At 48.2% G+C, this 21,171-nt stretch overlaps 1 protein-coding gene across 6 annotated transcripts in view; it reads right to left on the bottom strand.

Annotated features, from left to right (window-relative positions):
• Tio (zinc finger domain-containing protein tiptop) overlaps positions 1-21,171 on the bottom strand; it is an 89,892-nt gene that overhangs the window by 40,662 nt on the left and 28,059 nt on the right. For 2 of the 6 annotated variants that reach the window (XM_072012029.1, XM_072012037.1), the window contains exon 1: positions 17,084-17,610. The exons of the other annotated variants lie outside the window; for them this stretch is intronic. The gene's annotated coding sequence lies outside the window, so the exon portion shown is untranslated. Of the gene's footprint in view, positions 1-17,083; positions 17,611-21,171 lie in introns of those variants that run through there. 6 annotated transcript variants of the gene reach the window in all.

Genomic DNA, 21,171 nt, shown 5'->3' with positions numbered 1-21,171 from the left:
CGAAGCTTTCTTTTAGACAGGACCGGGCGAGTCGGAGCAAACTCGATTGGAAAGAGTGCGCGGAAGAGACGAAGAGCGAGAAGAGCAAGGAGAAAGAGCAGGAAAGAGAAGAAAGTGCGGTAGAATGAAAAGAGATAGTGAAACTGAGCGAGAGAGAGAGAGAGAGAGTGAGAGCAAGTGGCGGCAAGAGGGGGCAAGGTAAGTAGGTATAAAGGAGCGTGACTGGACGTGAGTTCAATACGCGGCCCTCGAGCACAGCTGTCACTGACATCGCCGCAATTCGAAACTGACCACGACAGCTAACCTCCGTACCGGCGGACCACAACGGCGGAAACTTATACCAGCCTTCCGATTGATACGTCCTGGCCACTCACCATACGCCGAAGGGGACGGATTAGTTGGCGGATGGCAGCAGTCTCCTACTCTCTACTTCTACGTTCCATACTTTGGTCCTAGAGGTCTGGCTCTTCCTTCGCAGCGAATCGAAACGGCCAACGTTTACACCTTTTTCTCTAAGTGACATTACGCACTGTTCACCAGTCGTTTGTCGATCACTAGATTCCAGAAAATATATCACGAGTAGTACGCGCTTCACCCTGACAATTAGCGATTTGGACAAACGCGAGCGTCACGCGACTAGAGCGACCGAACGACGAGCAACGAACACGAATTTTGTCAAATTTTGCGATTCCTTCAGTCAGATGCTACACTCCCAATACGATGAAATTGGTACCGTAAAACGCTATGCGGGTTTATCCTGAGTTATCGTTGATCGAAAGTTAAACAATTATATACGGTTTGTCCAATGATTTTACGATTCAATTAGACGTAATTACGGATATACTCGTAAGAATTACGCGATACAGGGAATATCGTATTTGAAAAGATTGGAACGCATCGATGAAGCTAAAAATGATATTCTTGTCATTTTCACGAAGACACATGGTCGAGGATCGTTGGTATTTTGCGATATCGTTACTACGATAATTGTATCATCCAGTCGTCGAACTTGATGGACCGAAAATACTTGTTTTCCAAAATCGGCCTGACGAGTCGTCAGCGATCAACGTATGCGCGAATTACCGCGCCTAATACTAGCGCGAGTCGTCGTGCGCAAGTTGGAAGCATTCGGTTGGTTGGAAGTGGTGCTGAAAGAATGAGAAAACACGACGAGAGTGAGCACAGAGGGCAGCCGGCTGTTTAATAGGTGAACAGCAAATAAGAGGATTCGGAAATAGCGCAGTCATTGTGGGATCCCGCGAGCGAGAAAGCTTCGGGCCGCGGTAGGTAGTCATTTCTCGATTCATCGAGGAACGCGAAAGGCAGCGAGCTAATAAGGGCCGGTACGATAATAGCGAGCAGGAAAAAAGCTACGGAAAGAGAGGACGAAGGGAGAAAAGGAATGGATGGAACGGAGCGAATGGTCGAGGGACGAACGAAGAAGAAAACGAAGTCGGAGGTACTTGGAACGAAGACGGTCGATCCTTGGTGAGAAGGGCGAAGAGGTGATTGATGGAACGTCAGTCATGGTGCAGCCATCAATCTCCCGTACCTATACCTTTATTATTTATTATCCTTGCCGCTACGGATACTTTGCTTCAGGTACATCGTACTTCTCTCTTCCTCCGATTCGTCGGTATGGCCCCGTCTCGGTTCGTCGCTACGCCCGATGCATCGGCGAAGCCCAAAGGCCGTCCAGTGACGAAGCAACCTTCCAGCTACGGATCGTCCACGCGTCTATACAACACGGTGCTGCGTGTACTCGCGTTCGCGAAATCGTCCCTCGCCCATCTTTCTGTAGTTACACGTCTCGATATTCATGGGCGGAAAATTTCGCAGAACTCTTTTCCGGGCTGTTCGATCGTTGCTAGATCTCCGTCCAGGTGAAACCGATCGACGCTGTCCTTTGTTCGTTTCTGAATATTCGATCCTCAAGAAATAAACGACACACCGGCTCGCAGAGATTCATTGGTCGCGAGAACAAGTAACAAATGCATGAAATTTCTGACAAAATCTAACGTCGCGTCGAATATGGCGATCGAAAACTTTGAAACCAACGTTCTTAACGCGAATATCTTTCAAGCAAATCGTGTAACTGAATTTTATAAGAAGACAGCTTCGACGATACGCGATCCATCGACAATGCGTATTTGGGAAATACAACTTGTCGCGTCTTTCTGCCCGCTCTTGCGATCGAAATTAGATCTGTTGCCGAATTTTCAACGCGGTAAAAGCAGCGCGAGCTATAGTTGCCGAGTATCGTCACCCTCTTCTTTTACAAACACGCACGTACGATTCTCGTACGTATGTGTACGGATGAAACTCGCTGCGCTCTCGCCCCTGCTGCGTCACGAAACAAATGCGCTTTCAGCCAATCATCGTGGCCCGCCGTCCATAAGGATGATGATCACGATGACGATCACGATGACGCGGTGGAAGATGACTCGTCGCAGCTGTCAATCCACCGGGGCTACAGGCAAACCTCGAAACTTGGTTTCCACTCGGCTACGACCATTGCGCTTCGGCTCGAGCGAGCGAGCGCTCGTCTTATACGAGACGAAAAACGTGAGCACACTTTCTATTAGGTCGTCCAATAAATTCGTATCGTTCATTTTTCTGCTGTTTAAACGCTTTAGGCTGCTTTCACACTGAGATACGAGTGGTACGCGTATGGCAGACTGCGTATGTATCGCGTGAAATTCGACATTTTTTGTTTTTTTCTTTTTTTTTTTTAAGTTTCGTCCATCGTCTTCGTTGGAAAAGTATCGTTGTGAAGATACGTGGAACGAGTATGGCGAGATACCGCGTCTCGCGAGAATCGTCGTGTGAACGCTTCCATCGGTCTACTATATTCGATATCTATGATACGCGTATCTCCGCTGTGAAACCAGTCATAGAACTTGGACGCGTTATTTTAGATTATTCGCACGGCATTGACTTGAATGTAAGACGCGGGAATAGTAGAAAAAAATTGCACAATAACCGGAAGAATCTAAATGCTCGCGATTCATTGATTTTCTCCTCACGAGTGTCTTCTCTAGACTGCACTTGATCTTGCAAGATTGATCATCTTGATCGCTCTATTCATAAAACACGTCATCAAGAGTATAAACTCGCCGCGGCATAAACTTATCGAACGACCCAATACTGTCTGCTTTCTGCAACACTGCGTTGTCATCGAGGATATCTCCGAGACGAACGAAACCGATCGTTGTAAAATTGATTATTTCGAGATCGATCTGCCGGAGAGCGCGATTTTCCATCGAGCGTTCGCTCGAAAGCACGGGCGTCGCTCGGTTCTTCGACGACAAACGTAAAAAAAAAAAAAAAAAAAGAAACAAGGAGGAGGGAGGCGTGCGCTAAGAAGGCGAAAGTCGAGGAGAAGGAGGCGCGCAAAGGAAGGAAGGGTGGACGCATCAAGCAACAGGGGCGGAAAAGTTGACGGCTTAGACGTTTTAAATTTCTCGGGGCATTCGAGAAGACATCGAGCAACTCGATCTTTCGAGCCGGACGCCGGAGATACCTGCACCTGAGCCTCTTACACGTTTTTTTTTTTTTTTTCGACCTTTTCTTCTCTTCCAGCGCTAAACAGGTTGGCTACCCGCGGCCACACCAGGAAAACACGCAGATCCGCCCGGGCGAAATTTTACGCTGCTGTGACCGCGACCAGCTAGCGCGTGTTCTATTGAAAAATCGTAAATACCGCTGCGATCGGTTCAAACAGACGCGAGAACGTATTTTCCACGCGTACGTGTTCGTCGTTGGGATACGCGTACCGACACGGTAGACACGACGATGTAATGAATTTTTCACTATCTTCCGGTGGAAATAAATCGTATGCCGGGTTGCGGGTCGTTAATCGCTAACGCGGTTTAATACGCGGATCGACTATCGATAATTAACCGGCGACCAAGTACGCCAGGTGAGTCGGTGTTACTCATTAATATTTTAATTATTCAGAATCCAGAGGCGCGCGTGCGGAGTTAACGATCGTGCGCGGACGGATTAGGATTTACATGATTTGAGGCAGGTCAAGACCGGGTACACGGACGAGCGTTGTAGGTATGCGTAGAAGTGGGCGAGAGCGGCGGCGGCCACGGGCCTCTGCTTCATTCATAGTTAAACGCCGCTGTTTATGAACGGGAATACCTATTATGTAATGCATCGTCGGCAACAACGAGTCTTTTTATATCCGCCACGTGGCCGAACGCTGGATTACGCGTTCCTTCTGCCCGGTTCGAACACTTGCGAGCTACGCCGCAGGCTAATCGACGCCGATATCGACCGCTTCCGCGTCTTCGCGGCTACCGGTCCTGTCTTCGCCAACGATTCTCCTTGCATCTCGATTCACCGATCCGATGATTCCTTCGTGCGTGAATTAGTATTCAAATTCATAATCAACGTCCTATCAGGAAATATACGACGTTGTAACTTGCCACATGTTCAGCCTCGTAATGTGTATAGCGTTTGACTAACTCAACAAGCAGCGGTAATCGTCCAGCTATTAAATACTAATAACGCACGTACCTCCATCGATATATCGTTCGACAGGCCATCAAGAAATCGTGATATCGCGCCTCGTTACGATATTATCTTTTTAAACATATATGTACGTTGGTATATTGCGTATTTTCCTATTGTGTGCAAGTACCTATCCTAACGTATTTTTCATCCACGTAAGAAATGTATAAATAATTGTTCTCAGGGCGGATTGGTTGTGGTTGTCGTCGAAACCAGAAAGCAAATTACGACGATCGATAATTCCATTTACAACGTCACGTATCCCGATGATAGAGTCGGAAGATGCGAAGACAGTGTTGGAAGGTGTCAAGGGAAACCCGAATGCCGCGTAACAGAGTCGGACGAACACGCATTAAGATCGATAAGACGAAAGAAAGAAAGACTCTCGACGATTCGTCGATTTGATTTCGTCATGACGGAATCACTGTGTCGGTTTCCCAGCTGCGACTGCTAACGGACGAGCCAATTATTGTCATTTTCTCTTTCTCCGAGAACGGAACAAACGATATCCCTCGATCATAATTATCGATACTCGGACGATCGATACGTTCGAATTTACGAGGTCCTTGAAACGTAAACCGATCACCGATGCGTGGAAACGGGTTAATTGGAATCGTACTCGCGCGATCGATGAGAATCGATCGTGTCGATACGGGAACCCGTCGTCTTTCGCTCCCCTTCAACGGCGATCGATAAAATTCTGACGAATGGCATTCCGTGACGAGGCTATATAAGATCGTCCACGAAATTTCTCGCCGAAGAATCGGGGTTACACGGTCGACGAGCCGGTACCACGGAATCGTAAAACGGTCGACGAAAAAATTATTATTTGAGCGTGGCGATCGAACGTTCGTGGCGATGCGATCTTCGTTAAACGTACTACGCAACGATAGACGAATTTCTCACGGTAGCTCTGATCGTTACAATGATAAAAATATCTTTTTTCAATATTGTTAGTTATAATTATTATAATTTAGTATTATTTAGTTGACGGGCTGTAGCCTCGCGTATGTTATTATATTTTCCTACTTTGTATAGTTATGCTTATTCTAATGTATTTTTTCCTTCGCAAGAAGAAATACACGAGTGAATATTCTCCGAGCAGATTGGCTGGATTTGTTGTCGGAGACAGAAAGCAAATTATGACGATTAATAATTCCATTCATAAAATCACATATTCTAACGATGAAAAATATGCTCCGTTCACATCCATTACGCGGCATTCAGGTTTCCGTTGACACTTTCAAGAGTGACTTTAGATTTGCTGACTCTATCATCGGGATATTGATGATTTTCTGAATTATTCATAAAAGAACAGATACGAAAAAGAGCAGAATTAATCGAACAAGATACAGATATGAAAGCGCAAGCGAAAAAGCTGGTACAACAAGAATAGATCAACTTCGTTTTGTATCTATCGATCGATCCGAGAAAGAGATCGACTCGTTCGACGAGGCTGCATAAAATGTCTGACGTTTTAGGTCGATTAGTAGATCGATAACGATCTTTTCCTCGAGAAACTTTTCAATGGTAGAAAAATATGATTATTTGAGGGAAAAGGATGGAAAAGAGGCAGCGAGATTGTTAGAAGAAAATCGCGTCTCTAACGATTCTTTCCTTAAACCGATGGAATTTTCTAAGAATAGAAAATGAACCAAAGCACGGAAGAAAGTTCAACAAGCTCGGCGATCAGTAACATCCGGCATATTAATATCCCGCAACGTTAACAACGATGCGAGCGTCGTGCTCGCCGTACGACGACGCAACGTTCGACGCACAGTCGATGTTCGCCGCTTGCCAGCACGCCTATCGATCAACCTTGTCAAAAATAATCGATCGACTTGACGAGTCTCAACCAAATCCCTCGTGTCGACGAGCCAGACCGGACGTTAACGCGAACGTCCAGCCGGGCCGATCGGTCACGAATTTTCATTTCGCCCTAAAACGGAGTCCATCCGAGCTGTACGAAACGAACGTAGATCTAGTAACGAGCACTATGCGAGGCTGGGAAGGAAACTTGACGAGATGATAGCGGGGCGAGAGGAATACACCGAACTTTGTACAACGAAGCGCGTCGAAACGTTACATTTATTTAACGCGTTATACGCGTTGGCCATCGTATTCTACAAGTACCGGTCGCAATTTTTTCTTTTTGTTTCTTTTTCATCGGAATAAGCTACCTTCCCATCGTCTTCCTGCTCGCTGTTCGAATCGTTATATTCGTAAGAAATGATAAAATGAGAATACATTAGGTCGTCCGAAAAGTTTCTTTCGTCTCATAAGGTGATAATAGACGAAGAATAATGGTATGATTCATTTGCTTATATTTCTATTATTATGTTCGTGCATAATTCACTAAATTAATATAAAACAAAAAACATTGTGCGTCTATTATTTCCTTACGAAACGAAAGAAACTTTTCGGACAACTCAACACCATTCGTACAATGTATTTGTACACCCTCCAATTCCCTACAAACGCATAATCTAACAGACACGCAGAGAACGCTTGGAACGATAATACGCTACACTGGAAAAACGTTTGCAGGATCGTAGCGAGACGGAAATCCATTGCAACCGATAAAACGTTCCTTTCGTTCGAACGCCGCGTATTAAATTGGAAGATCAAGGTTGCACATTGTCGCGCCGATGTCTATCCCGCATTTACGTTTTCCTAGCCCGTGAATCCTACACAACCTGCTCGTTGAAAGGTCGATCGCTTCGAGCCTCGCTCGACTCCACCCAGACATCGTTCTCGCATCCTTCTCGTTTCGCAGCGTCGTTGGTGTTGCACGTCTGCGACGGTGGCAACGACAACGACGACGAAGACGACAGCCCGACAACTTCTCGCGAAGGATCAGTGTCCTCGGACCAAGCAATGCCACTGCCACCCCTTCCCACTTTCTTCCCACGCAACGAACCGTGCCGAGCCGTGATTCACCGGTTTACACGCGACTTCGATACCGTTACACGCGTGTTGGCACAGACGGTACGCGCGTGCAGCAACAGAACCGAGAAACCGTGGTGTCGCCGCCTCACCGACAATAGACCGCGTTACGACGTGGTCGCTGTCGTTGCGAGATCCTAGCTCCTCCTCGGAATGCAGTTCGTCGTGTCGCGAGGGAACGCAGGATAAGGGGGAGAAGCTACGGATAGACAGAGAGGGAAGAGACAAGAGAGTGATCTACGTGCAAGTGGGTGGCACTCTCGGCACGTATGCACGGCGCTGACGTAACATGCACGATTATTATTCGCTGTTATCACCCGGCACCGTGTTTCACCTATAACGCGCACACTCTCTCGCCTTCCTCCAGCTACGACCATAATCTCTCGCCTTTCCTTCTTAACGCGCAAAACTCGCCAACCAATTCCACTCGTGTAAGTTTCTTTTCGAGTCCATCCGTGGTTTAGACTCGATGTGGTTTTTTTGACGGTGGCGCCGCGACTTGCATTCGCGTCGCGCGTTCCTACGATTCCTTGGGGACGATTCGCGCTACGGTCGAATCACGTGCGGTCAAGCACCGGTCAAAGTCGCTTACGCGTCGATTCGGTAACGGCATTAACAGTAGGCGGTTCCGGCGAGACGAGTGAAAATCTCTGGAACGGTGCCTACGTTGACGCGATCTCACCGTAGCCGTGATCGTTAGTCCGAATCAAGTTTTAAGAGCCTCTCGTATATTGGATTATTAGCTCCTTGAGCGCGAAGCAAAATTGAAGATACCTACGCCTTTCTTCTACTTCGAACGGTAAAACTAAGAGATAATAACGTTCTGTTAAAACAGAAGCGGATGAAACTAGTCGCGGAATGAAACACTTCGATCATGACATAACGTTGCGATACGATAATTAAAAATCGTATGGCGTGTGGTATATTTCAAAACGTGCAACGCACGATCCGACGTGGCAGTACCTTTCCGTCAGTCATCTGTTTTTGTAGCCGCATACAAGGAACGAAAGCGGTACAATTTCAGCCTGTTCTCGGTGGAAGAAATCGCACCGATAACGCACCTTACGCTTCACAGCGATTCTTAATCCGACGATGGTTCGACTGTCCCTGAGCGAGTGCACCGATCGCGAGTCTCGAAAGGGCGAATTTCGTATTTGGTGGCGGTTCCGGTAGCGTGGAACGCGACGTTCGATCTCGAGGGGGATGATTCATCGAATGCCGTGTAGACGGAACGACTCGATCGCGTGCGAGAAGTAAGTAGCTCGTCTCGGTACGAGAGTACGGTGTAGGCTCGGCTCGATCCCGAAATTAAAGACGGTTCGTGTAACGGGTGGCGGTGAATCGCGGAGCAAAGTATGTAGGTACGGGCGCGGAGAATCATCAAGAATGATTTATGGCGCAGCCATCGCGGGGACACGCGCGCGCGTCGCCAACGCGATTCTCTCTGTCCGCGCATAGCAGAATACTTGTGTCCTGCGAAATCCGGAGAGCAACGACGCGAGTAATCTAACTGGTGATTCACGGTGGAATTTTTCCGCTCGTGGCAAGAGGCGAGAGAAAATTTATCGTCTATCGCGAATACATAAAGTACGTCGTTCGCGTTTCCGGACTTCTTCGAGCACTAACTGCGAGATATCATCTATTCGGGCCGCGATCGTCTACGTATCCACGGCGATGGATGCAACCGACCGAGCAAGCGGACCGCGAAAAACTCGGTGAATTTTTCGAGCTGGCGACATTACGGCGAACACAGAGTCCAGATAGGGAGAGGGGGAGAAACAAAGCCGAGCGCTACGAGATTCTCTCTCTCTCTCTCTCTCTGTATATTTAGATGGTTGTGCAAGGAGAGTAAGTTACGAGCCGTCCGGCGACGTCAACTTGGCAGTTTCTTTGATCGATGCGGCGCCCGAAACGCTGCCGCAATCCCACGCGAGAAATTTCCGAAAAACTTCTGGAAAACCGCGAAGTCGCCAGCAATTATGTACACGATGGAACCGGAGAATGCGAGATGAAACGAGAAAATCGTCTCGCGTCGTGAAAACTGGAACTTAGAACGTCGAAGATTTAATCCTCGTTCCTTGATCGTTGCGTGTAAATAAATTTCCTAAAACTTCGTCGAATTGAAACGAAAGGTGAAATAATAACGGAAGAAATATCGAGAAGTTTCTTGAAATTCAGTTGGTAACCGCGTCACGGATTTAATGAAATTCGATAATTTAAATCGACTAAAAGGAAATTGCGAATGAAATATCGCGTTAACGCAATCTTGGTCGTTTAATGGGTTAAAGAGGAAAATTTCGCTAGAGGCCCGCTCGGACCCAGTATCTGCCGCGTACGTAAAACCATCTGCCTTTCAAGGGTTATATAGGTAGCGTTAGTACGAGAAAAACGAGAGAACGTACTTTTGTCGAATATCGTAGGAATAAAACCATACCGGTCGAATTATCGTATTTCACGCATCTGCCTTTGATAAACCATTAGCCGGGATCGTTGCGACCAACGCGGTAAAGAGACAAACTACCGTTCGTGTTAAATAGACAATTTATGAACTCGATGCTTACAACGGAAACGATACGATATCGTCGAACGAGCAGAGCCCGGTTTTCGATTGTTCGTCGATGCATCGCATTTCAGTCGACCTATCTTCGCGGTCAAACTCGTTATCGATAATTAAAAATTGTCAAACGCACTTTGGCCGAATCGACGCGTCACAACCCGCGCGGAATCCAGTTCGAAGTAGCCCGAGGGTCATCGCGAGTAAACCAAGGGAAAAGGGAGAGGGGCGGAGGGAACAAGTCGGTTATACATGACTGCACGATCATTAGCCACTGTATTATTATTCTCTGGATATTAATTGATTTTGAAAATACAATTTTCTGTGCGACCGATCAAAACGCTGCACGTTTCCCCTTGCCCCGTATCCCTCTTGCTCTGTCCTCCTCTTTAGTCCCTCTTTGCTACGAATTCTCGCTTCGATCGTGTGTACTCGTGTTCATCCACCCAACATCGCAAACGTTTCGTTTTTGCTCTCTTGCCTTTGGCCTGTTTCCGCGATCATCGATACACAGTCTGTGCACGCTCGCGAAATGATTAGGAAACGTTAACGAAGCAGGGCGAATCTTATTCGAACGATCGTTGGTACCACGAAATAATTATAACGCGTTCGGTAGGAGCGCGAGTGTGCGTGAAAAATAAGTCGAAGATACGATACGATGAAACGTAGAATTGGAAAATTTGAAAACCGTTGCTAGGTCGATGTCGCGCTTACAAATCCAAACATTTCCATCTAGATACCCTAAATCGTATGTTATTCTCTCTAGCTAATAGTTTTTCGGACCGCATAGATCTTCGCCAGTGACGCGTTATTCGAGCGAGCGATCTACGAGGCGTTATCTTTATCCCAAATTTACTATAACTATGCTTTTTCACATATATTTCGGCAAACTTTTTTTTTCTAAATATCCGTATCTAGTAACTACCTGTCGTTGCAAATGCGTGTATTTTAATGGGCCCATCCCAGATTATAAATAAACAGATAAATAAAATTTATTTACTATACGTGGACGCGCAGCAGCAGAACGAAAACAAGCGAAAACCTCGAACTGGAATAAGATTTCCCATTTAAGGTGTCGTTTTCGAACAAACGGAGTTTGAAGATATCCAGTTGGAAATTTGCCTGATAAACTCGTATTTGATAATTTCCTGTTTTCTTCGAACAAAACGTCCCACGAAAGTATCTTTCGCTTATTCTTTCGAGCAGAATCGTCAGCCTTGCTGATCGCGCTATGACTGCGACATCCGACATCCGAAGCAAAGAATCGCAGCATATACGTAAAAAGCTGGCGAGTGTTTGAAACCGCATCTCGTTGGAGGTCGCGCACGTGGACGGCCGAAGCAGAAACGTCAAAACGAGAAAGGTACGCATCGATCGTAATTCGAAGTGCAACGATAACCTTTCGTGGTCATTCGTTGCGCGGCACGATTGCACACACGCGCAATCGATGCGTAAAAATGGAAATCGAGCGAAATGGATTTGTCGGGACGAAAAAGCGGAGCGGGTAATCGCGCGGGGCCGAAAGAGAGACAGAGACGAGCGGACGGACGGATAGGCAGATAGATGGGCGAAGGGGGAAAGGAGACACGCAACGAGGGTGGAAAAGAGAAAGAGAACGGGAACAACCGAACCGCCGCAGGTCGCGGCAAATTAGCGCCATCACGGCTGGCTAATATTTTTTTGCGTTCGCGGAGGGTGACGCTTTTTTCCTTTTTTCTCGATTTTTTTCCCTCCTTTTTTTTTTTTTTTTTTATTTTGTCGTTGAATTTGTTTCTTGAATGACGTATGTATCACGATAAAACCCATAGTACGTTCATCGAGTGGCATGATTTTGATCAAAGAGTTTTTTTATCGTGAAATTTAACGAATAAATATTCGAAATGGTTCGCTGGCCGCCACGCTCGCCAGTACGTGTGCGTCTCTCCGTGCAAGACGAAGTCTCGCTGAAATCGCCGGAATAACCGGTGGTTCGAGGGTCCCGCGAAATTTCGTGATCGGGTCGATATCGGTTCAAAAATATCTTCCTTTTTTTTTTTAACAGTTCCATTTCCGTCCACGAGTTACAGACACTTGCTAATTTTGCACGCGAGCTTCGACGAAACGGATCTCTAAAACGAGATGTTTAAAAGATTCTAAATAATATAGTTTAATAGGATCCAATAATCATTTTCCGCGTAATTAACACGTGCGAGTTCGTAGAACGTTTAAAGAAGCAAGAACGTTACGCGATATGCTAAAATGTACTAATCGTCACAATACCAGTTATAAGTAAATTGTGCAATTTTCCGCAGAGTTTTTATACGGGCGATTATATTCATAAAAATATGAACTTTCATAAATCAAGTTAATAAAGTTAGATCGACTTTGTAATTAGATACAATATAGATGTATGCATTAATGTACTTATGCGTTATCTTAAGTATATTAAACGATCCGTGACACACACGCCTTTTTTGCATATAAATATTGATATTTCCATCTCCGGAAAGATTATTTTCCTAAAGAATATCAATGAATAACAAAATAGAAGTACTTTGTCGAAGATAAGTCAGATACAAATGGAATATTTACTCTGCGCGATATTTACATATAGTTGTTGGAATAGGTCGATAATATCGTCGAAGGAAGGTGTGTTGAAGTGCAGCCCATAAACAACAGACATATTTTGAGCCAGTGGGGTTGGTGCGGTAAGAAGAAGGGAAAGTCAGTTACCGTGCGTCGCTCGAGCGAACGCACGTCGTTTTTATATTGCGCATAGGCGACCAACGAGTTATCGAACGATTGTTATTCGACGATTAACGACAATTTAATTTCCTTCGCACGATCGAATAACGTTGCTAACTCTCGCATAAACGATCGATCGCCGAAACGCGAATGAAAATTAGATTCGTCGGGAGTTCATTGGTACCGAAAGGTAAACGAAGATAGGACAAACGAGAGGAAAGGACAAAAGGGAAAAGAGAGAAAGAAAAGGACCGAGGTAGTTCAAAGGAAAGCTGGTAAAACGCTAAATACCGACGCAAGGTTAGCGATCGTTCATTGAAACGTTAGGTGGTGAATCGGGTGCGGCGTCCCTTGACAGTTTACAGCCACCGGCCGCGCGTTCGTTTACCTCGGTAATAATCTCGTCTTTCTCCTCAAGATCCTTCGTATCTCTAGACGGATGGACGTTCGCCGTTTACGAGATCTTTACGATCGGGCGAGATTTAAATGTGCGCGTAAAGCTTGGCTGCACCGCCCCTTCAAACGTCACGGAGCAGGTACGAGCCCGTAAACAAACCGTCGAATCGTTTCTTCGACGTGCGAATCGATCGAATTTTTTCTTTGCCTCGTCCCAAAGGGAATATAAACGGCGTAAATGTGATCGAAACGAAAAGTCGATCGAAGAAGCTCGCTTACGAAGATTCGTATTCGCGTTTATTTCTGCCTGTTTTTATCGGCGGACAAAGTACATAGATGCGAGAACAGGTATAACGTAGTTGGCATGATTTCGAGTTTATTCCTAACGAGGATGTATCGAGGACTGGATGGAAAGCACGGCGAAGGGAAGAGGGGAGAAAGAAGAGGGGGGTGGTGGCGGGAGACGCGGCACGGCGAATGTGTGTGCAAATGCTGGATGGCGGGGTAAAAGAGAGAACGATGGACCGAGACGGGGAGACCAAGAGACCGAGAGACTGGGAAGTTGAAAGAGAGCCCCCGAAGGCCCGAATATCGATCTCATACATAATTAAATACCGACCCGGCGGAGCATCACAAAGAGAGCTTACTTCGGCTTTGATCTGCTGACAGACGGGGCCCGTCATCGCAGACTTCAATAGGCGCTACTGAATCGCGGGGGTGTGCTATTGACGCGGCACAGCTTCAACACGCCAGCTTCCAACTCCGGTTCGCGTTCCCGCGGCTGACTTCGGCCGCGTACTCCTACAAGCTGTATCTCCACGCTTGTTTACCGTTCTACACTTGTCGCCTACTCTCCTACGGCCATGCATTCCCTGTTACATATACGTATCGGGTAAATGTTCGTTCAACCGGCTGCGAACGCGAGCAAATACGTTATACGGATTAAAGATCGAGCGAAGCATGACTTCGCTGTGTTGACCTAGCGCGCGATTTAGCTGCTCTTCGGGTATCCTCTTGCATAATTGAACCACGTTAGATCGCTGTACGAATTCTCTTCGTCGTGACGGATTTTCTACAAACACGATTTATAACGTCCATCTATATGGATATCGCGCTATGCGTCTTTCATCAAATTTGGATTTATAAGGCGAAACAACTTTGTTCGCGCGATCTCGTCGGAGAACACGGAGGTTCGCGTAATACAAGTTTAGGCGATTCTCCTCGCTGCGATTTTTCGTTCTCACGTTAGATGTTCACGTTCGGGCAAGTGGATTCCGTCGACGGGAATTTTCCATATCGACGCCGCGTTTCTTTTCCCTATTCTTCTATCTTTCTGCGTAATTCGATATGCAGAATGGGCCACGGCTAATCTATCGATAACGACGATACAAACGCAGAAGTCCGTAATCCGTCGATTTACCGATATCGTTGGTGAATAAATTATTACACAAGAGGGTCATGATCTTGGAGATTGGCTTCTTCGTTCATGCGATTTTCATCGCGCGACGCGAATAGAAGCATCTCGTTTTCACCTTTGCCAGAAGCAAAGATTTGTTGCCTAAATTTGCTACAGCGATCGTCGATGTAAGAAAGCATATTCCTAATCGAACTTTAGAGTGACGTACGGGTTTTCCCGGACACAATGACGTCAGTAGTGTCAGTCACGCGTCAAGCGCAGCTCTGTAGAATTGACGTCTATTAAAAAATGCAGAAAGCCATTTCGATCGCGAAGTCGACGAAACAATAGGAATCTCGCGCTCCCAAATTCAGAATGCTCGGTTAAATAAACGCCTTATACCCTTGATCCTTGGTTTCTCGACGACTCACACATCGACTCGGCGAGTAAGTATATAATACGTGTCTCGAAAGCGTCTCACGGTGACAGGACGGATTTAATCGCGTCCAATGACGTCATTCTTGCTCGGTTTTAAGTCGATGAATTTTAACGGTGCGCCTCGCTCGAGAATATGTAAATACCAATTTATGACCAGTCAATTCGATATTTTTCGAAGCAAACGATACACACTGATTCCGATCGCATCATTCTGTCGGACAAGAAACAAAGTATAGTCGTGGGCTCGAATCTCATTTTTATCTGAATCATCGTCGTCCATATTTTTCCCCAACGTTCGATCGTCCAGCTATCCTTATTTTCTCAAACTTTCTACTCGTAAAATTCTACGTATTAGACTCTATACGTATAATTTGTTCCGATATATTCGATCGTACGTTCGAACGTATTCGTCAGGATGACAGTTTACCACGGATCGAGCATCGGTTGTGACCATAATGATCTTAGTCACGCAGTCAACCGTACTTTTAAAACCAGAGATATAAACTGCTGAGATCTATAACTGTTGCGATGACACATGCATAATTACTTTACGATATCCTGTTTTCCATTATCGTACGAGAGGCGCGTATTAACCAATATAAATAACTATACGCAGAATCACCTCGATACGCGATAACTTCTTTCAAACATTATCAAGCAGTTGATGCAACGCATCGTCGTTTTAATCTATGGCAATAGAATTAAACGGGGTATACCGAGGTAGAATAGGCAGCAACTTTAGTTTCGGACGGAAATTTCGCGTAGATGAACTTTCTAGTTGAGCGTGTCTGTTCTACAACAGCGTCTTTCGCAGACACCTCTCCGACAGACCAGATATTTCCTGAGAACCTGAAACCACAAACGCATTTCGACTGTCACGCATCATACCACGATCGTTTCTTTCGTCTTGTCGCTTGGCGATCGACGATTGGATTTAAAATCCGATGGAGAACGCTAACGAATTTACGTGAAATCCAATGGCGCGCGTTGATCTAAAGGTAAAAGTACGAAGCCCTCTTTGTCTAGCGGGACGATGGTGTCGTGAGACGCAGCTTTGGACGATCGCAACGAGGAAAGCTATATGCGTCGACAGTTATCTCCGTCGCAAATCACGGTGCGTGCCACGTGGCAACGCGTCGAGCATCTCGGCAAACAACGATGGCACGTTTGTCGCGACGTAACCGCCGTGGCGCGCCGCGCGAACACCACGGCCGAGTTCGTCGCCGCTTGTCTGACCAGTGACGGGCCGATCCCCCTTCGCGTTCTCGCGTCTTAATCTCCTTCTCCGCGTCACCGACTCGAAACGCGTTTGTCAAACACATCAAAAGACGACGAGTCCGTGCAACTCGTACAGATGGACGACGCACGTGTGAGTCACCGACTACTACGAACCGTTTAAAAATTCGTACGTAAAAATGAGTCGAGTTACTCGTCGATCGACGCGTTGTATACAGTGGAAGAGGAAGCGTGTACGAAGGTGCGTTGCGTACGGTTGTTTGTTCAAGCGTGGATATGTATCCGTTCGAGTAGGTCATGTGCTCCTGTGGGTGTATACCCTATACGTATATGCGATGGAGGGAGAGAAGAGGCGAGGTGGGGGACAGTTAAAAAGAGAAAAGTGGCAAACGACGAAGAGGAGCGAAAATCACAACGACACGCATGGACCGAAATAAAAAATTGAAACGCGATGCCACGCGACTTTCGATCCATAACGGAAAATCGATTCTCGGCGAGTCGTTGCCTTCGTCGAAGCTAAAGAGGGGTGATGCACGTTAAGAATGGAGCACGTTCACGAGGGTTAAACGTAGGATCGCGCGTACTGGACGTTGGCGCGCAAAATAATATTCCCGTTGACCTTATTTATGAATCACGCCCTGGGAAGAGCGAGGAAGAATCTTTCTCGGCAGGCGGTCAAGTTCGTCGGTTGGACAGAGTTGATACCGAATGTCACAAGAGAAAGGAACGGGTGTCTTCGTTCCTTCGATCAACCAGTGGCTATACCGGACGCGAGGAGAGATACGAAGAATGCCGAAAGGGAGCTGGCCCGAAAAGCGAAAGAAAAAGGCGAATACCAGGTCGAAGGATGGATACCGAGAAAACAGACTCACCGTGAAGTAGTGGTTCCAGTGCGCAGGAAACGTCAGTCCCGATGAGTCCTTCGCTCCGTGGCTACGTCAGGAGCGATTATCCTCGTTACGAGTATGGGTGAAGCAGCGCGGCGCTTGGACGACGAGCATCGGAACTCGCGTGTCCTCCGTGATTCCCTCGACACCATATCACCGCGTCATCCTCACGGATGTTCCACCAACGCAAAGACAATAAAGACGCACCACTCACTCAACTGGCTCGGCGTTCGTCGAGCCGCCTGTCACTCCCTCGCAACGTTTCTTTCTGCGTTCGGGTTGGCGCGCGCCTCACCGACCATAATAACTATCTCATCGTCGCGCGATTTTCGTCACGGACCGATCGAACGTAATTTCCCGATGACCACGACACTATCGAAGACAGACGAACGAGCACTCGGGCACGGGACGAGTCACGATTTCGCGGTAACATGCATGACTTGCCGACGAAACGGAGCGAAAGCAAAGACCCTCCCACGACGACAGCACGTGGCGCACTGACGGCTCCGCGGTCATCTTCCCCACCTCTGCCCCCTCCACCTCACCGTCACCGCCGCCGACGATGCACCCCCTACCCGCCCCGCCGCGGCCAGCCAACCCCTACCTCACCTTCCCCTATGCCATCCCCTCGCCCCTGGCCACGCTTCCCCGCCGATTCAGCCCCGCTCGCCTCTCCCCGCCTCTCTGCCTTGCTTCTCTGCACGCTTCTCCTGCCACCCTTCTCTCTCACTCTCTCTCTCTCTCTCTCTCTTTCTCTCTAGCTCGCTAGCTCGCTCGCTCGCTCTTTCTCTCTCTCTCTCTCTCTCTCTCTTTCTCTCTGCATACTCTCGTCCCATTCCGAGCCCCGCGCCAAACCGAGTATCTTTCCCCGTCTGACCCCTCACCCACCCTAACGTCCGTACCCCTCTACCCGCGGCCCTGACCTATCCCCACCCCTGCCACGCACCGGCTCGACGTATTTCTCTCCCCACTAGCGCCCCATTCCACCCACGCCCCCATCCCACTCTTGCCTGTTTCACGAAGGAGACTCTTTTCCTTGGTCTCGCGACTTCTTCTCCGTGTCTTTCCGTTTATCCTTTCTATCCCTGCTTTCCTACCCGCTCATCCCTTTCGCTCTACTCTTCTCCCCCGTCTTCTCACGCTGCTTTTCACCTTGCTCGGTTCATCCCCCCGGACATCCCCCACCGTATCACACGCTTCCTTTGTCTTTTCCATTTATTCCTTCGTTCGTTCGCCAGTCGATCCGACTCGTTCGTCGACTCGTATCGTTCTGTTCGAGCGTCTCGCTGGCCGGCATTTTTCTCATTAGTTTAGCTCGTAAGAGAATTACGATGTGATCGATCATTTTTATACTCGCACTCGCGCGTCTATACGTATATGCGACCGTGTGTTTTTATTCGCTTATATGGCCGAGGTGTTTTCTTCGAAGGTAGTTTGCGCCTTTCGGCGTGATACGCAGCGCGGATGGGGTGAATAACGCAGGACTAACGAGGTGGAGAGCGAGAGACAGAGAGAGAGAGTGAGAGAGAGAGAGAGAGAGAGAGAGAGAGAGAGGGGACGTGTAAGAGAAGAGGGTCGAGTCAAAACTTTCCAGTCGACGTGGCCGCGGTGGCCCGTTGACGAGGAGGACAGCTATTTCTAGGTGAGAATTCCCAAGATCGAAAAGAGTCACGGTGACGCGGCCGCGGTCGAAATTACGTAATCCTTCGCGACGATCTCGTTAAAGTTGCTTTCCTTAAGAGTCAAATTTATAAACGGTAATACGATTTGCTTAATAATGATTTATTACACGCTTACGATACCGTTTGTAGCCGTAAATATTTCGGCGATGACATTTATTGCCCGAGTGTAACGGCAGTCGGTACACACCCTTTCGTCTCAGAGGTTTGCTAGCCAAAGTTCCTCCGCAGTTAGGCTTACGCGAGGCGGATTAACGTTTGACCAGATTCGAAGGGAGCGCATAACCACGCGGCACGCGTGCCGCTGCGTTGGAAACCGCGAATCTTTTGTCCGGTCGCATGCTCCTTAATTTTCCCCCTTTTCGAGGTAGGAAAGCTTGCGACCTTAAGCGATTGCGGCGAGGCAGAGTGGCGCAGCGCCGAATTGTACGTGCGTTCCGGTGGCCCTTGTTAACGCAGGAATGTAAATCAACTCGTAATAGCGTGGTTGCCGAGGATTAAGCGGCGCGAGAAGACGAGAGCGAGCGTGGTATGACGCGGCGAGAAGGTACGAAGTGTCGGCGAGGCAAGACACCGGCGTCGACGACAACGAGCACAGCTACGACTACGACAACGACGACGACGACGACGACGACGACTACGACAGCGACAACGACAACGACAACGCTACGGGCTACGATGACGTCGAGGGCGACGACGGCGACGACGTTGGCGACGGTAGTAGCGGAGGGACGGGGATGAGAGTCGATGGGTGGGAAGAACGGCAGCACCCTCTCCTCGTGCCCCGAAGCATTAGGAGTTCGGTAATAAATCTCGTTGAAAAAACACACGCGCGTACACGTACAGCCACGTACACGAGTGCACGCGCGTCCGTGCGCGTATGCACGTATTCTCGAGCAGGGATCTCAGACTGTTCCGCTCTCTTCCGCGCGCGTCTATCTCGTTCGGTTCGTACATCTGTGCTCTGGGAATGCAACGAGCGCGAGCAAGAGGAAAGCCAGTAAAACGTAAGGAAGGAGGGAGCGCGACCCCCTCCAAAGCTTTAGATCTTTCCTCGTCTCTTCGTCGCGGAGCACCGCGTCCGACGGCAACGAGGTCGACATGATCTATGCACGCCGTGCAGAGGCGAGTGTCACCGTTTGCTTGATGCATCGGTCCTCACCTGAGCCCTCCCCTCGTCGTCGTTTCTTGGCCGTGCCCACATCGACGTCCGTTCGGCCCGCGGATCGCCGATCATCGCGCGTCGTCGATCGTTCGTAATACCGCGTTAACGAGTTTCGTCGGCAACTTTTTCCGCTTACCTCGCCGCTACGTAACACCGCGAAAAACCGTGGTTCGGTTTCCTCGTGGAAAATAAAGGAAGGAGCGAGGCGATAATTTGAAAAGCGATTACATCGTTTGACGGCGAGAGCGACGAAGAGATAGAGGAAGGAAGAGACGAGACGAGGAAGGGAAGAAAGACGAGGAGGGGCCAACTTGAAGAAGAAGGCCAGACGCGAATAGTACGACGACGATGGTTACATTCTACGGATCAGAGAGCTCGATAGCGTGCCGAAGTCGAAGCGAACGGCAATAAATCCATTTTTCGTGAAGGGTCGGTCGAGGGGCGAGAGCGAGCCAGGGTCTGATTAGCAGCCTGACTCGCCGTACAGGATGACAGCCGGTGAGTTATAATATTGCCCATCCATCTATTTATCTACTCCATCGCCTCTCTTCTCCCCAATGTTACGTTCCTGGCATCCCTCTGCTCCCTTCCTTTCAGTTGGCTCTCGCGCGCGCTTCTTCGCCTCGAACGTGGTCGCACCGATGCGACTTTGCTCGGTGTACGCCAAATATCGAGAACGTCCCTCGAGACCTACATGGATAGACGCTGGCCGAGTTTACGGAAATCCTCAAGATGGCCGAGCGGACGGCTGTTGTTTGCTGTTTCGAAACGCTTCGTCGTCGTCGTCGTCGTCGTCCATCGAGGATTGCCAAGGAAAGAATTAAGCTCGCGTGACATCGCGTCGACGGTGACCCCTCGCAAATCTTGCCCAAGGCGAGCGCCCGGACACCTCTCTATACATTTTCAACTGGAAAGATGCGACGCGACGCGACGTCCGAAACTTTCGACGGGAACCAGTTCATATATCCGAAGTATGGCTGCCATAAATAAGCGACCTGTCCGTTTCCTCTGTTCGCCCAACCTCTTGCAAATCTTTCCTTTCCTCTCTGTCTAACGGGCTGCTTCCGTCCTTCTCTCTCTCTTTCTCTCTCTCTCTCTCTCTCTCTCTCTGCCTCTCTCAATTCCCGAATTTCTTTCGACCGTAATATCGAGGTCGTGCGTAGCAAGTTAGTCGCCGAAGAAACTATCTGCACAAGCTCTTACAGAGGAACGCGCGGATGGATATATGC

The sequence above is a fragment of the Bombus fervidus genome, chromosome 10, assembly GCF_041682495.2.
Source record: "Bombus fervidus isolate BK054 chromosome 10, iyBomFerv1, whole genome shotgun sequence".
Lineage (NCBI taxonomy): Eukaryota > Metazoa > Arthropoda > Insecta > Hymenoptera > Apidae > Bombus > Bombus fervidus.
Note: the sequence above shows the minus strand (reverse complement) of the source record. Positions and strands in the feature narration are given on the sequence as shown.